Source organism: Corvus cornix, chromosome 6 (genome assembly GCF_000738735.6).
Source record: "Corvus cornix cornix isolate S_Up_H32 chromosome 6, ASM73873v5, whole genome shotgun sequence".
Taxonomy (NCBI): domain Eukaryota; kingdom Metazoa; phylum Chordata; class Aves; order Passeriformes; family Corvidae; genus Corvus; species Corvus cornix.
This window is the reverse complement of record NC_046336.1, coordinates 18,076,270-18,095,033: the sequence shown is the minus strand read 5'-3', so window position 1 is coordinate 18,095,033 and position 18,764 is coordinate 18,076,270. Positions and strand designations below refer to the sequence as shown.

At 41.4% G+C, this 18,764-nt stretch overlaps 1 protein-coding gene across 5 annotated transcripts in view; it reads right to left on the bottom strand.

Annotated features, from left to right (window-relative positions):
- ARHGAP22 (Rho GTPase activating protein 22) overlaps positions 1-18,764 on the bottom strand; it is a 132,121-nt gene that overhangs the window by 55,917 nt on the left and 57,440 nt on the right. The gene's annotated exons all lie outside the window — the stretch shown is intronic.

The following is an 18,764-nucleotide window of genomic DNA, read 5'->3' as shown; positions in this document are numbered from 1 at the left end:
AGTCTTGGACACACTAGTGTTTCTATGCTTCAAGTCCTTCTATGTGTAATGATTCAAAGATGGAACTCACCCTTTTAAAGGTTCATAGACTTATGGAAAATGCACAAAAGCAAATAATCTATACTTGCAGTGGTGCTTTAGTGCTTGGCTTTTACTGATTCCAGCCTTTGGGGTACTGCCAAGTCATCACTGCACTAAGATACAAGAAAGCAGCTACCTTGTAAGCAAGGGAGAACATTTACAATCTATAACCATTAACCTACTGACTGGATGTGAAGTCAGGTTTCTAGATTGGCAAAGCAACCGATCCAAAGGAAACCAGTACTACTCTTATAAGGTAAAAGAATATACCATGCTATAATGAAGACTGTAAAAACCAGGGGTGCACTCCACAAGATAGGAAGCTCATAGCTGTGCCTTTTCTTGAACCCTTTGTTGTCAGCACAGAAATAAATATTGAGATTTTTTGGAAAAGTTTTATGCTCAAGGAAAATCCATTCAGCATACCATCTGAAAAACTTCACCACAGTTTAGTATTCATAAAGCCCACGATGCTCAATAGGATGTCACTGTTCTTGTATCTGTACCATCATACAAAAAAAACCTAAACCAAACAATGAAACAACTGTCTGTTCTTCCATTAGATAGTTTTGAAATCAGCTGACAAGATTTCAGGCATAAGTAATTCTTCTACAGCAGACCTCAAGCTAAAGTCAGGTTAACCTGATAATTGTAAAAACCTATTTGGTACTAAAGCATGTATGGAGCAGAGAGGAACAGTAGAAAGGAAAGAGAAAAGAAAAGAGTCCCTAATAAGTCAGTGACAAAGGCAAGTTCCATCTGTGAACGACTGGAGGCTGTGGGTTGGACTTGGGGAATGTACAGTATCATAATAAGGAGGAAGCATTTTTTCAGGTAGAACTTCAGCATTACTCAGCCACTACAGCAACACGTCACCTTAGAATGGAGGCCCAAGCTTGCTACTGCTCTGCCTTGGAGATAGCCCAATCTACACCATATTTAATCTGGAAACAATGCCTGATCTTGTGTCATCAAAAAAAACCCTCACACATTCCCCCAGATTTAACAAAATTTATGGCCTCACAACTCCTTCCATGGATATCTGGAAATATTTGGGGATGTGGGCCCTTTCCATCACTCCTAATTCCTTCCAGCAGACCCTAAACAAAGATTTACACTAGAATCTGGTTATTTTGAAGGAGAAGTTCAGCAGTTAGGATAAACTGTGAGTCCATCCCTGAACCTCATGACACTTTCTCCCACTATTACTGTGTGGTACATGGGAAAAAATGTCATGCCCAAACACCTCTCAAAACACCAGCTTCCTCTTTGGCAGCAGACATGTCCCACACTCAGTGATACACCAAGCTGAAGTTCCTGATGAACTAAGTCTGCCGTTTTACACTCAGTAAATATTAAAAAAAAAAAAAAAAAAAAGAAGAAAAAAAGAAAAAAAAAAAAACCAGTAAAAACCACAGCACAACCACAAGGGAACTCCCTTCTCTGCCAGTTTAACACAGGGTCAAATACAGACTAATGCAGTAATCCCTCCCAGCTGCCTAAGATTCTGGCCCTTTAATGACCTTGCACAAAACCCTAGTGCTTTTAACTCCAGTACCCTATATTCTGCCTCATTTCCAACTCACTCTGCCCTTGGAGCTAAAAGCAGAGGTTGCCCTCCTGTTAGACTTGCAATTTCCAGGGAGAACTTTGAACTTACATAAACAAACATTTGTATCTCTCATCCAGGGCAATGAAACACGGGATCTCTCTCTTCCCCTCCCCACCTCCTACCACCACAGCCTACTTTGAGAAACCCTAAGACCTTGTATCTTCATGATGAGAGAACTGTTTATTCTTTATCCTCTAGTACTCTTCTGTTACTCAGGCACAGCTTTCCTTAATCAGCTCTCCAAACAGACTGAAATCAGGTAAAAATTTCCATCCTGACAAAAGTCTGCAGACACCAAGAGTAGAATGAATTGGACCCAAACCCTCAAATGTTATCATTCACCCACAGTTAAGTCTGCTTCCTTTAGCAATGCTTTTACAAAGGGCTAGATACAACTGGGACTGCAAGAAATCTAAGATTTTTCTGTTACATATCATCATACCAAAACCGCATTAGTATAAGATTAGTAGGTTTCTCCTCTTTTACTCATCCTCCTTCCTCCAACTTCAGATCCCAGTTCAGAGAGACTGACTTAAGAGTGCACAGAGCACAACCTTTACTGTTAGCAGCAGGCTAAGTAGTGTGGAGAAAAGCACCTGAGACTCTTCATACTGTATTTTCTGTAACAAATTCCAGTATCAGGTTTCAAAAACTTTACTGAAAAACAGCATCATCTTCTCCATCTTACAGATGGAAACTGGAGAAAGGGATTGTGACTTCCGTACAACCACCACAATATTAAAAAAGGGAACAACAGGGAAATTTTTCTGATATGCAAGCAAGCAGCACATAGCTTTTTGGTTCCTCTTCTCTCTCCTGTGGCCCAAGAGGATTTTACCATCTTAGATGAACCATGAAATGACTGACAACAAACACAAAACCTCCTGATTTCTATTAAAGGTCATTAGTTGTTCGCACATGTTGAAATTTTCCACTGAATTACAGCCTTGGGGGATTTTCTCCTGTTATTTCTCATCTGGACCTAGTTAGCATGAAGAAAGAGAGAAAGGCAGTAAGACCCCACCTTATTTTTACAGGATCTGATCACAGACTATGTGATAAGACTGTGTGGCTCTCATAGCCCTTGAATGCCAGTGAGCAGTGGGAAGGAGGAAAGGAGGTGCCCTCCACCACACAGTAACACGATGCTCTAGAACAGCAGCTGATAGAGAAGCAGGTGCTCCCTCCCAGACTCCAGCACCGTGTCCAGGCTGGAAAGGGACCAAGGCTCTGCAGCCCAACACGGTAAATGAGCAGGCAGGTGGCTGTCAGAGGACAGCATGGCCACGTGCCAGGCAAAAGCTGCTGTGCTATGCAAGCCCAGACACAGGAGTGATACCGTATGACTGCAATAATACTCACCTCAGCCTGCTTCCATATCCCCAACTCCTATTTTATCAGATGAAAAGAGCATGCACTCAGGGTACCAATTTAAAAAGATTTCTCCCCCCTACAAAGTGACCAGGAGAGATTTTTATCTGTTGCTGATTGGGCTGATAAAAGCAGTCTTTTTTCCTTTCAGCAGTTTAGAACTAAGCCTGCCCTAGAACAAGTAGGGTCATTTTAGTCTGTGACCACATACATTAATTGTATCTGCAGAACAAAGGAATCTCAGGTCAATTAAAAAGATCCTGTGGCTATAATATTCTTCTGGGAAGATGCCATCTACATATGCTTATTACAGCCACATAAATCCCACCCCCTCATTCGCCTCAAGCAAGTAATTGTCTTTAAAAGCAAGCAAAATAATTATTTTTCCAACATACTTGTCATCATTAATTATGGCCAGAATAGCCAAGTAGGAGCTCATGCCCAGGCTTTTAAATGCTTGTAGCTAGTTAGCATGGCTGCCTGTAACTTTTCAGCTTTTTCTGCAGTGTTAACATTAACATACTATGGCTTCATTAAATCAAGGCAACCACTGATGAGCTAAGTATGATTCATCTGAGAACACTGAGACCCTTCATGCTTATCTATCCCCTAAGCAAGAATGGGGTTTAATTTATGCCTATGTATAAGTATATTCGAGCACTGCTGGCTGTATTCCTAATGTCACATTCAGGCAAACATGTTCCAATGAAGAATAGATTTTAAAACACAACGACTGGAAGCTGCAGGAATTAAATGCCAGAAGTCCACCGAGTTAAAGGCATTTCATGGGCCTCTTTTGCAAAGCTATGTGGCATTAATCTACAAACATGGGATACTAGCTTCTGAAAAACCAGAATGAAAACTTTGGCCTGGCTCCTGTACTTCTCCCTGAGCCAAGTCTCCCACTGAAGTTGATGGGACTTTCCCTGCATAAAGGCTACAGAGTTTGCCCTACTTTTCTCTTTTTTTTTTTTCCCCTAGTGTAACAGGACAGGCAATGGCAGGGAAAGAGATGCTGTTTCCCTACTACACAGAGGGTAGATAAATGTGCTGGGTAGCTGTGATGTGATGAAAACCCACCTGGTTCAGAAGATTACAATGTAGTGGGAAGTCCACTGATAGTTTCCAGAAGGCATTTTTATCTTAATTGATTTTTGAATGACATGTTTTTAAAGTAACAGTGACTTACGTTGGTTAACCAGCCTGAACACAAGCTGGCTTCTGAATCATTGCCACTCCAGGCATTCAGAAATTTCAGGTCAGCCCACCAAAATCAGGAGATGGGCTTCCAACCAATGGGAATTTTTTATTATTATCTACCTTCTGGTTTCTGAGCCTTTGCAGATCCTATTTGGTATCTTTATTTTAAATCCATAAGCATTAAGAGATTTGTTCCTTATTAATGAAAGCTGCAAGTTTTACATAATCATATTATTCAGAATAAGGATTTTCAAGGGAAAACACATACACAATGAGAGAGCATATGACTTCAGGTCTAGATACTCTAAACAGGAAATCCCACAGCCTTGTCACATTTTCCTTAATTCACTTTGGAAATGAAATAAATTAAATTATTCAGGTACCTAAACCAAGATGAGAACAGATGTATCTATAGCACTTATAAAGCAGAGCAAGACAAAGTACTAAGTCTGTAGTGCTTAGTTAAGAGATACTGATACAATAAACTGATTGGTAACACATTTTTACTGCTTCAACTGAGTGTAAAGCATGGCTTTCAGTGACACAGTAGGTAAAACAGAATATAATAAATCACTAGATGTTGTGAGGCTAGGGAAGGAGCCTTTGCTTACAGCCTCAGCACAGGAAATAGCAATTCTGTTGCTAGTCCTACTAGCAAGAAGTTTAGCACAGACACATGTACTCTCCACCCCAAACAGGATAATGGAAATTGAGACAAAGCAGATCCACTGGTCAGAAGCCCCAGATGAGCCCCCCAAGCACCACAGTCTCTTGCTGGATCCTCCAGCACAGCTACTCCGAGAGCCACAACTTTGCCCCACGTGCGCAACCGAGATGATGAAAGGCCCCAGGCACCAGTTAAGGGAAAAGGTTTGTTTTCTCTTCAGAGAAAGCTCCCTTTTTCATCCTCATTACCCAATTGCCACTCCACAGTATCTCAAGCATAGATAATGCACCACAGCAATCCCAGTCGCACCATGCAAACCTCCCCGGGCTTTTAGTAGGGAAGGCGAAAGAGGAATAAAATAGTGAAATGCAAATCAGTCACGTACTGAATTTCAAAGCTGCCTTTAATTACAATTTCTTCCTGTTTCCCTGGATGTTTGGAGCACTGCTCTAAGCAAGCCAAACTGATAAACAGAGTCCTGATCATCTTATTAAACTCATTCAAGCATATAACATCTGCCTTGGCAAGTCACTGGCTTCAAACAGAATCTGAATTCAACGCTACAGTCAGGCAGAAGAATCAAGGTACTATACTTCAGTATTTCTATTTTCACATCCCTCCACTGGGCAGACACTGAGACAGAACTTCTCTTTCATGCACAAATGGGAGGAAACAAAGACAGCACAGGTTCCTGTAAGACTCCTAAACAAGTATGCATCTTCTTTAAGGGTTACACCACTGCTTTCCTGGGACCTGCACCCTTTAGTCCTGCACTCAGGCCAGGATCCCTTCTTTTTTGGATGACGCCTCCTCAGAGCAGCAACTTGACAGTGAGCTTTCTATTCTCCCTTTGCCTCTACCAGAAATGACAGCAGGCAAGCACCTCCTCTTGCGAGCTGATAATTACAACAGTAATTGTTCCACCTAGAAAACAGGCCTATTCAATCCAGCAAAAGCTGCCTGTATTTCAAGGTGCAGCAGGAGAAATAAATACAACCACGGCACTGGGCCAAATTCTCAGTCAGCAATAATGATGTCAGCATAGCCCAATTTATCCTCAGCTGAGGGATTTTACCCCACTTCTTTCCAGCAAAACCACAGCTGAGAATTTTAGGCCTGTTCCTTGAGCTCCAGGGCTAGATTTATACCAGGAGCTTTTCCAGTGATGCCAGAGGGGTAGAAGACTGAAGCATCATTCCAGTACACCTTCAGCTCAGACTAATGGAACTGCAGATCTGCTACCATAATGCATCCTGTAGTCCACACTGACAAAACCTTCATGGTAAAGACAGGTAATGGATATTTAACTGCACTGGCAACGTCTGCTAAGGCAGATGTGCTCATCAGAGAGGGCATCTATTTTCACCCTTGACCAGTAAAGAGAGTATAATGTACATTCAGCCTCAGACTGGTACACCTAGAGTAATTTAAGTATCTTTATCCATAGAAGCATCTTCACAACAGAACAGAGACAGAGAAAGAAGAAATGAAAGCTGTATTTCAAGGATATCAGAACAGTTTTTAATTCAGTGCAAATGGATTTGGCCTAGATGAAAAACTCTCAAGATATTACATTTTGCAGAAAGTATTTCAATGTCTTTACTGATAAATAGGTTTCTTATCTAAAAGCTGATCTACAACAGAAGAAAAGCTCAGGCAAAAGCAATCAATGCAAAAATAAACTGAAAACACATTTGAAAGACAGTTTGCTGTCTTGAGATAACACAACATTATTTTTTTGCTTTGCTGAAAAGCAATTTCAATATCTCTGTCATCCGATTTTCCCCAGGAAGCCTTAACTGGTATCTTTCCCCAGATTTCTTACCCTGCGATCATCACTTGAACAGGAAAAAATGTAGGCAAGTAACAAAAAAAAAAAAAAAATTCCAAGAAAAACAGAAACCCACAAAAACCCCCAAACCCCAAAAAAGACAGCCAAACAACCAAAACCACGAAAATCCCCCCAAACAAACCAAACAACAAAACACACTTTTACTTTTCTCCGGTAATATCTAGATTAGGCCCTAAAAGCTTCTCTGTTCACAAAAGGCCTGCAGGTGAGAGTGTTACAGGGGCTCAGACAGCTCCTTTCCCAGTGGAGTAGAGCAGAGGGCAGGAACCATTTGCACACTCTGTGCTCGAACTGCTTTGATCCATCAACACCACCAACTAAACACTTCACACCACCAGCCTCACTGATAAGGACTCTCAGGATCTTCATCAGTCTTCTACTGCACACAGGTCCACAGCCCGTAGGTGTCGCTTCTCAGAGTCTGCATTACTTTGCTCTACTCTTTTGTCCTTACAGACTGAAACAGTCTCTCTTCCTTTCATACTGAAATACTGATGTGAGGCTTGATGTACTATGCAAATTCATCACCATTCTGCCTTAAACTGCACTCTGGCTCCTCCAAGCTTCTTTCCCCCATTGCACAGCAGAAAAACATCCCAATACACTTGAAGACAATGCAGTGATACACACAAACACCTGAAGAGCCAAGAACTGAGATGTTAACTCTGAAACCCACTGGTGGTGATGCAAATATCCTCATATAACAGGTTAAGATGATTTACTGCTAATCATTTGCACACAAACACCCAGGTAACACACTTGCCCCCCCTTCTCCCCAGCTGCACGATGACAATACCAATTTTAGAGTTGGGGACAGCTCCCTACAGCTGACAAAAAATTATGTTTTTCCATCACGGTACTACTTCAAAAGATTGATAATTAAATATTTAGAAAAAAAATCATTATTGATTGGATTTGATAACAAGGGTTCAATGACTTATGTCAAATACATAACGCAGCCCCAGGATGGGGAGGGAGGGGGATGAGGTCTCAGGATAGAAGAAGGATCAGAGCAGGGGTATTCAAAAGCCTCACATATTTTAGGCTCAAAAGGGTTGGATCTCACAGCTTTATCTAACAAAATGGAAAATGAACCATATTCATTTCCAAGCCTGGAACACCTTGATTCACAAGTTCCAGTCCCCAGTATCAGCAGTAAATAAATTGTTTAGTTCAGGGTATACCATGTACTCCTCAACGCTGCTAGCTGAAACAAGTTTCAGATCATCACACAAACTTGGGACTTTAATCAAAACAAAGAAACTTAACTAAACCAGCAGAAGAATGCCATATTCAGTCAGATCAGAGCTGGATGTATAGGGAGAGGGCACAGACAAAGAGGATTGGGGGTTTTGTTGTTGTACATAGCACGTATGTACATTTGTGTGTTACAGCTTTCAGCTACTTACACGTGTGTTATCCCACGTGTTTCTAATCCCATTCTAAAGACATTTTGGTTTTAGGTCCCATAATAAACTATGGAAGGAAAGCTGCAAATTAATTGTGAGTTGTCAAGTAAAAAAATTCTCTCTTGTTCATTTTTAAAACCAAGTATTACAATCATTTAAGTGATCATATCTGCTGTGCTATAAATAGTCCTGAATACTTAATTACTCCCTTTTTGTTTTGCCCATACTATTCAGAATTATATCCAGTTCTACTGTACCTACCTCTCAACCACTTCTTCTCATGATCTAGGCAGTTTCTTCCTGCATGGAAGCCATCCATACACTTGAAACTATTTGTGGTGCTTTTACAGTTGGTATGTACCTTTCAGGAATTGTTATAACAGAAGAGAGGAGATCAAGAATATGATCAAAGTCCTTAATCCATTTTACAAGACAGAATATCTGTGAAGAGTAAAAAATGGACAGATGACCCCAGGAAATGGGTTCCCAAGTAACTGCCAGAAAGAAAAATATCCTAATTGCATAACTGAAGGTATTTTCTCTATTTTTGAAATGGATGCAAAGCTGTCAACAAATCTCCAGCCATATCCTATTATGGCACAGAACAGACATTCTGCTATGGCACTTGAGGGAGGCTTGGAGCACAAACCCCAGGTCTGATTATAAACCTGCAGGTGAAAAAGTCAGGCCCCTACAAGCTCAACTTTCCAGGTAGCCTTGCTCTACTCAAGTCAGCAGTGCTATACTGAATTAAGTCTATTGAGTATCATCCCTGTGAAAAAGGGTGTGCAGGGCAGCAGCATAAATTCAGGAAACTGTCTTTTATGGCAGGCCCTCTCTTCCGAATGCCAGGCTTCGCTTTATGTTTCTATAAAATACTTCTAGGTTTTTCCATTTTCTCTCTTAGGAGAAATGTATATGTAGGACAGAAAGTAAGCGAAAGTGAAATCAAAATGGTCTCAACATGCACAAGGAATACAGGAAAAGCTTCTGATATTCAATACCAACATGACAGTGATGATGACTAATACACTCTCACTGGAGAAGTCAGACAAAGTCAGAAGTGGACAAAGAGAGGTACAACATGTATAGCAACTTATTCTTACATTTCAGACTCAGGGATCGCCTATCAGAATTTGATCATCTTCCCCAGGATACCAGTGTCTTGGTGGTGGTGTGGTGCAGAAGGGGAACAAGACATTTCCTCATCTAATTTTTTTGCTTTGCCGTTTCTTCCCCATTCCTGCAATGTACGTGTACAGTGTGGTTTCAGAGTATGGCAGAAGGATGTCTGCATTTTAAGTCCTAGCACTCATGCCTTTGATCCCTGGGTGGCTATATTTAGGACCTCTGAACACACTGCTGCAACCAGTGTGAGAACCCCTTCTGGAGTCATCTTGTCTCCTTAGATCTTTTCTGATACACTAATTAGAGAGAGCAGTACCTTAGCTAAGAATGCATCAGACTTTTCCTGTTTTGAAGTACACTGCAGAGGATGTCCTCCTGTGCACTGAGAGTGCACAATAGACATGGTGCTGAGCACTGTCAATCTGCTATACCTGGACAAGGACCCTTGCTGAAGCCACTGATCAGCTGCAGCCACCTTTCCTGAAACTGCATCCACAGCACTGCTGCTGAAAGAACAGGCTGGCTCAGACCAGCTAGCCTAAGCAATCATACCACAATAATCCACTGAGCAAGATAAGTGGGGTTCAAAACAGAAACTGCCCAACTTCCCTGTGTTCAGCTCCTGATTAAATTCAGCATTTTGCATTATTACCCAGCATTAGGCATTGCAAAACTCCTTCAGTCACCTGTAACACAACTGTTTTGCACAGGATTACCTGTCTTGCATGCTGGGCAGCTCACCCTGGGCAGCAAGGGTTGTGTGGTCTGGGATGGATCTGCCACTCCTGCCCAGTACTGACAGCTGTCCAAGTCTTTCTGTCCTGGTGGACAGGAGTCAAGTGAACTCAGCTAAGAGTCTGACTGGGTCAGGGAGAGCATCTCTGCAACTGATTCTTCTGAGATAGAGCCTTCTCACCTGCCACTTCTTCTGACCTGGCCTTCAGGTCTTTCCTGCTGCCCTCTAAAGCACTACCTTTTCCCTCAGCACTTTCCTCACCAGATCTTCCCCCAGACTGATTTCCTAGGGCCGGTGGGTAATTCCCAGTCTGAAACCTCTGGAGAATTATCTGGCATTCAGCCCACTCCATCCAGGAGCCAAGAGAACAGAGCTAAGACTGGTTGTCGGACTTGCAGGGCCTCACACAGTACCTTTGACAATTTTGCTCTAATGACCTTGCACGCATGACAGTGTTTGCTGGGTGGACAGTCCTGCTCTGAACAGGAACATGGCTTTGATTCCTTTGCCACAGCTCCCCATATGCAAAATGGGGAAGAGGACAACTTATTTCTGTCTTGTGTAACATGGCAGAGGCTCCACAACAATTAATGCTGGCTGTAAGCTACAAAATCACTTAGTAAGGCATGACTGATCTAGATCAGGCACAGACACAATCACATTTTTGTCAAGTTAAGGAAAGCACACAATAGTTTACATCAGCTTTATGCCAGCTGCAGGAGGAAAGATACCTAATCCAACAAAACTGGAATGATAGAAGCAGACCATATCTATAAAAGCAGACCATATCTGTGTAAAAATAAAGCTTGCTAGTTTACAGCCTGGGGGGATCTCTTTTCCTTTTTTTAAAAAAATTGAAACATCAAAAAGAATTTATATCAGAACAGTACTTTGGATCACATGTCTACATCTTTGGTACTAACAGCTCCAAAACATCGTTCATTTTTTGAACAGCCTCAGACTGTCAACTCTTCAGTACATGTTAAATCTCTCATCAAATACACACAGTATGAGGCTCTAGTCCCAGCTGTTCTTCACGTTTTGCATCTAGATTTTTGTTTGCATCTCCATTTAGAGGTTTCCAACCTCTCTCTCCTCAGAGAATACATCTTTTAATGTTTTATTTAGTGTTCAGACAATATCTTCATAAAGATCTGTAAATAGAAATATGTGAGAGCATGTGAAGATAGTACAAGTGTTACAAACTGTAGTGACAGAAGTAGAACAAAGAATCCTAGATAGGTTGCAAAGACAAAAATAAACCACAGGAGATGAAAAATAATGTATTATGTGAAAACAATGCATATGCTATGGAAAAATGAATCCTGGCAACCACCACAGTTGACAGGGAACGGTTAATTATGAAGGAATTTGTACGTGATAAAAGCAGTAAAGAAGGCATTGTTTGGTCTGCAAAATAAGTGATCTCACATCATCAATCCTCTTCCAACATATCACATGGCTCTGTGAACTTAAGATGCTTTTGCACAGTTACCTGCTGTATGCCCAGCTGAGCACCTTCTCTGCCTCACAGACAGGATTCTTTCCCTGCTACTCTTGTTTGAATTAAGTGATTTTACTAAAACTGGAACAAGACTAGTTTCTGTGAAAATCAGACTTCTGTGAAAGCTTTAGTTTTCAACAAAAATACTAGGTGACCTAGCCATGAAAAAGCGAAGTTAAGTAAAATGGTTACTGGTTGTTCAGTTACTATACAGCCTACATACAAGCTACTGTAAACAGTTTGGCAAGTCTATCACAACTACTTATGTGATTCAGAACTAGTTCTACCCCTTCTCCCTGCACATATACCATATAGGGTTTTCTTATAAACTGCTATCGGGCATGCTGAGTTGTGATTCAACCAGGCAGGCAGTTTTGTAGCTGTCACCAGTAGGTAAAAACCTTACTGTCCTGCACTGACACACATGCCTTAATGCTGTCTCATGCTTCCCTGGGATTTTCTATAAAGCTATCCGTTTATACTTTAAGACTACATCTTCTGAAATGGGATAAGAAATTGAACTTCAGCATTAGTGTCTACAATACTATCCAGAAATAAGCCAGAGAACATGATGCAAACCTCAAACCATGGAGAATATACACAAGGAACAATTCAAGTTGACCCTCATCCTGAACAGGCAATCATTTCTGCTGGCATAATCTCCCCCCTACAGCACTCCATGGCTTCAAGACAAGAAAGTGAGTATAAAAAAAAAAAAAGGTGATGCAGAACTTATTAAAACGGATGTGAAAACATCACAGGGCCATGCTACTAAGTCAGAAAAAAATTCCGAAGTGGTCTGAAAGCCAACAACCTGGAGTACCAAAGGCCAAAGTGGTAGGGAGAGTGGGCTGGCTGACCTTCAGTTCCTGCAAGATCTTTCCCACCAAAAGCAGCTGGGGTGCCACTTTGGGCTTAAAGGGGAAACCAACGGGACAGAACAATAATGATACAACATGGAATCCATCTTTCCCCCTGCCTGCAGGGAACCCTTGCTAGAAGCCACAGCAACATTTCCTTGTCTCTCTCTCCCCTCCAGCTGGATTGGTGTTAAGAGCAGTGAGGTGCACACACTTTCTAATCAACTTATTTAAAACTGTTTATTACAACATATACACACCACTTGCCTGTTTATGACAAAAACTAATCTCAAAGGCTGAACTGCTACAATATTAACAAATCAGTGTGGTGCAACAAACAAAACTGGTTTTTCTAGTAATAGCAAGATTGTCTTTTGAGTCACAGTTAAAGAGACTGACTCACAACCTCATTGCTGGTTTAAGATTAAATCTACTCTGATCTCATATTTTAGCAGTCTTACTCCACCTATACACCTCACTGCTTGGGAGTGGATTCTGCTCTCCCCATATCCTTATACAGTAAACACAATGTAAATAAAATAATTGAATACTGATGTCTGTAGCTTCACTGAATGAGGGTTTTTTAACTTTTCCATCCATCAAAACTTTAATAGTGTTTACCCCCAAACTTATGTGGCTGCTATTATGTCTAATTTCAGTCAAATACCCCTTACAGTCAATTCCTTTCATCCTTCTCACTTATGTGTTTATATAAAAATAAAGATGTGTATTTTTAACTCTATATAGAAATATATTTTGGTTTTAAGAGCTGTGTTGAATGCTGTACTACACTGAGCCAGGAAGGAGTGGTCCTTCTAAGGATGATAACTAATATGTTTATGGGTAAGTGGTAACTACATGCTTCCTACTCTCTGGTGGATGATGGCCCACAAGCCATCACTTTCACAGAAGCTAATGGGACAGTTAACATTTCTGCCCAAATTGCACTGAAACTGAATTTGTTGTGTAGTTACAAATAGCAGGGAGTCTCTGGATCTTCTTAGAAACTATTTAAAATATAAGTGGATGAATGTTAGTATTTGTTGAGAAGTAAATACATTATTTTATTGTAATGTCTCTTTAGTGCTCAGATACATTTCAGAGGAGCTGACAAATCACCTTGCCCACTCTGTGATTCTGTGAAAAATCACCCATACAATTCATACAATTGGCCATACCCATTCAAAGAGATGTGAAAAATAACGTTTTAAAAGAAAGTTTGGTCTCCCCCATTTCTTCTAACACAAATGAATCTCTGAATATGCAGCAATCTGCATATTATTTCAAATATTATTTCTTATTCTAACTCTGCTTATAAAGTTCTTTTTGATGACAAGTTAAACCTAGAAAGTATTTGGATGCATGAGGGAAATCCTAGCAATGAGATTTCACAGATCTTGGATACCTCCTTGTCCCAACTCCCACATGTAATGGAATAGCTGCACTCAAAAGAACACCAGTTACACGGGCTGAGAATTTCACACTGATAACCCAAGGAAGAACAGATCGAGTCATCACTAATCACAATTGTTGCAATCAAGTCCCTCAAAGCTCCCCACAGATGTGGCAGGAGGATTAGTATTATAACCTGGCAGGTAAACATCTTTCAGAGATGACAACCCGACTACTCTATTCAACCCAGCTTCCTCACTTCCATCTCAGGTGTCTGAACTTCCTAAAGCACTGAAAGTGGAGTGGGAATAGCTGAAAGAAAGAGAATGAAAAATTAACTAACTGATCTCTATTAATAACAGCTCAGGGGAATCAATGAGAGACTGGGAAAGTGATACTCCCAGGAAAATGAGAAAGGACAGGCTGGACCTCAGCATACCAACAAGAGCTTCATATTCTGAGAAAGAAGCTTGGAAACAAGTGGACTTTAAAAATAAATCCCAATCATTTCTGAGTCTCTCTCATGGCTGCAGTTGTAATGCTGAATCTCTGCTCACAATGTTTCTGGCTTTCAGCCAAATATTTGAAAGTCGCTGTGATCTTTTTTCCCCTCCTCCCTAGCCATCCATAATTTTTAAGCATTCCCACAGCTGTGAAAGAAATGATAGCTGGGAGGGAACAGAGCTTGGGTACCCAGAGGCTGCTCTCTCACATTTGCTTACAGCTGGAATTCTTCATGGTCTTTGGCACAAACCCTTGCTACTGCCTTGGCTGCTGGGCTGCCCTTTGTATGGGCGAAGCTATCTGAACAGTTTCAGAATTATTTTTAATTGGAGAAATACTGGATTTTCCCATAAGCTCACATAAAAATAGGCAGCTGTTACCATGTGAAAAAAAAAAAAAAAAAAAGAAAAAAGTAGCAAATCTATCTGGACTAGAGGGTAATAATTCAAACAGATTCATATTCCAGACTTCAGAGATGAAGCACGGGGCTGCATCTTAAGCACCTCGAAGATATGACACCATTTCTCTTATTCACATGCCCCTTACCTTGCAAAACTAACTCCAATGTGAAGTTCAGTTTGCAGCACTAAACCTGCTAACCATGAGTGAGAGCTCTTGGAGAGCAGGCAGCAGGCAGGAGCCACAGGAGCCAGGAGTCAGCCTCCTGCCTGCCCAGTTCTTCAGCAACTACCTCAGGCTCAGAGTTTCCTGCCATTACTGTCTGTCATTACTCAAGCGTAAACAGGAAAAACACAGGAAATGGCAGCAGGGTCAGGCCACTTGGGATGAATGTGGAGAGGTTGTCAGAATAAGTAGAAATGAAACAGGGAAGGCCAAGACCCATCTGGAATTCAGTCTGGCCAAGGATGTTACAGACAACAAGAAGGGCTTTTTCAAGTACATCAACAACAAAAGGAAAATAAAGGATACTGCTCCTAAATGGAGGGGTGCCCTGGAGCAGAGGGTGCCAACAAAGGAGAGTTACTGAACACCTTCTTACATCAGTCTTCATTGACAAGACCAGCCCTCAGGCATCTCTGACCCAAGAAAGGGTAAAGGAATGTTGGAAGGAAGACCCTCCCTTGGTCAAGGAGAATGGGGTTAGAGAACACCTAAACAGATTTGACATCCAGACTTCCATGGGCCCTGATGGGATGCAGCCACAAGTGCTCAGAGAGCTGGCAGACACCAAGGCAATGTTGCTCATTATCATCTTTCAAAGGCTGTGGCAATCAGGAAAGATGCCTGAGGACTGGAAGAAAGCAAATGTTACCATGGTCTTCAAAAAAGGCAAGAAGGAAGAGTCGGGGAACTACAGCCAGTCAAGCCTCAGCTCAGTCCCTGGGAAGGTGATGGAGAACCTCCTTTGGGAGGCCAGCTCTATCCACATGGATGACAAGAAGGTGATCAGGAGTAGTCAGCATGGATTCACTAAAGGTAAATCACGCTTGACCGGCCTGATTGCCTTCTATGACGAAACAGCTACCTGGCTGGATGAGAGGAGAGCAATGGATATTGTTTACCTAGACTTCAGTGTGGCTTTCAACCCTGCCTCTCACAACATCCTCATCAGCAAACTCAGAAAGTGTGGCCTGGATGAGTGGTCAGAGAAATGGATTTGGAACAAGTGAACAGCAGACCCCAGAGAATCGTAATCAGGGTCTAATTGGAAGTCTGCCATTCGTGGTGTCCCACAAGGTTCAATAACTCCAGATCATGGGGCAATCAACCCTTCTAGAGGCTCTTAAGCATGTCATTAGAGAAATCCCATGATAGCTAAGTGTCACACAACAGAGACATGTGACATCTCATAACGGGATGTGCACATACAGAGTCAAATGCAGATATTCCTGGCATTTTCTAACACATCACCAGATGTATTCTTATTGCATGCATAGGAGCTGTCAGAATTTAATTCACCTGAAATATTTACTTTTTTCATGTGCTAGGAAAAATCTATGGAGCCTCTGGGTAGGAGCATAGCAGGGACAGGACTAACAGATTAAACCCTCCAGTCCTCAAACCACTTCCTGCCCACAGCTGAAGAACCACCAACAAATAGGACTGGAGAGGAATGTTCTGGCCTGTGCTGGTGTATGCTTGGCATCCTTGGATTAATGTTTTTGAAACCTCAGGCTGTCCTGACAGTTTTGAAAAGCTATAAATACAGGATGAAATGTCCTAAATTAATATGCCTGCCTAAACTGAAGATTTTACTTTGGCTAAAGAGAGTTGATTTTCCACCCCCCCATCAGTTTTCAGGAAATTGAGCTCAATGTGCTCATTTACATGCCACTGCTACTATGCAATGATGGCCCCTCAGTCTATGCCCTAAACTTTGCCTCTCTCAATTCAGTTTATTAACTTGATGCCTGAAATGCACTGAAGTATAGCTGATAACACCAGCAACTGAAGCAGCTGTGACAAGTGCCACAGCTAAAATGTAGGTGATACCAGAAATCCTTTGTGTCATACCACTAAAATATAGAGCTGTGATGGAAAGACAGTGACAATAGCGACTAAGGATGCTCACCAAGTCTGGGCTGCCAAGTGCTGGGTGCTGTCTAAGCATGCAGCTGGCAGTCTCTGCTGTCTGCAAGATAGAAGTAACAACTGGTTGAGACAAACAATGACTAAAAATAGTCTAAGGAGGGAGCGGTAGCTAATGAGGATGTGCCTGGCTTTTTTAGACCGCAACAAGAGTTGGTCCATGCCCTGCAGAGTTTATCACCATAACAGACTAGAGAACAGACAGGCAGGGAATTGCAGGCAGACAAAGGGAGCAGTGTGTGTTCACAGCCTCACAACAGGCATCAACAGAGCAGGAGAAGGAACTCTTACAGCTCCGTTCTGTGTCATGCCTAACCCACTATCCACAATGGGAACCTGTCACGCAAATATACATATTCCCAGCAGATCTGCTTTCTGCTTTATATTCCACTCACCTCAGATGAGCTGAGCAGTGTGTGCAATTAACTTTTACAGACACCTTTCATGGGGTCTGCCAGTTAATCACAATACTACAGGATTGGAAAGTATCTCAAAGCTATTATCAAAGGAGAAAGAAAAAAATAATTATATGAGTAAAAATAACTGAATGAGATGTCTGTTATTACAGAACATCTGCAGCAAGGAGAAGAAAGCAAAACAAAAGGCAGATTTAGGTTATTTCTTGACTTCAAAGTGGTAATCATGCAGTGTTACTATTCAATCACTCTTGTTCTGGATTTTATAAAATAAAATAAAAAATAAACCTAGAAAATGTTATCACCAAAGACCAAGTGAAAAACAAAAGCTGGGGTAAAACCTGACCCAATAGGAAAATGAGCTTACAATGAAAAATTCCATTAGGAAGCACTTCAAGCTTGTCAATACTCACTTTTATACAGATTCAACTAAATTGACACAAACCCCAACACAGTTAAAATAGATGTAGCCCTTCAGCATAACTAAAGTCAGAGTACATTAAAAGTATATCAGCATGGCTTGGTTGGATAGTGAATTAACTAAAAATCAATATCCATTTAGTTAAGTGGGTTCAGTAATAGAGTGCCAACCAGACACAAACAATGATGAATTCTAACAACTGCTGTTATTTCTTCTCTAGATTCCAAGTCCCAGCTTCAGTACTATGACTGATGTGCTGAATAAATTAGTCCACAGGTCTGATTCATAAAACCATAATGACATAGATCTCAAGCTAAGATATAATCACAGTTAATGCAAGAACCACTAGGCAACACTGATTAGGCAAGGCTTTGTTAGATTTTGACCATCTCTAGCACTCCATTTTCAAGTGAGTCTGGGCATAATGGTGGACGAATTCAGCTCCAAAAACCTCCCTATATCCCTTTGTGGGGTCTAAAACGAAGACACGAGCAGAACTGTCACAGTGCAGTTTCCCCTCTCTGGCTTTTCTCACGCTCTCCCTCTTGTGGCAAAGAGACCCACTGTTTCCTTTCAAAAAAGCAAAACCTTCGGATTCATTCACTGAACAACTTTATGCATGAGCCAGCACTCACTGCCGACTCAACACAGAAGAGAAAAACAAAGGCTGTTATGAAACAAAACATACCTTGTCTTTTCATTTCTAATAGTGACACTTGCATCAGACAAAGTGCTGATACCAGAAATCGAGATCCTATCACACCACCTCCTTTCTTTATACCTGTGGGTTTTAAACCACCTCCTTTGATTCTCATATTTGGCCCATTGTGACTGTGTTGTAAACGGTACTCTCTGCCATGTAAAGCTCATTTTCTTATAAGCTTTCACCTCTTTAGCAGGAGCAAGATTTGCTTTTAGGTAAAAACAGCAGCAGACCAGTGAAGATGTTAGGAAGGGGGGGAAACAGAGGGACCAAAGGCCATTCTCTGTAAGCAGATGCAGAATACAAACATCAGTCCTGTTCACTCCGTTGCCAAGCAATTCAAAATGAGGATGGACAA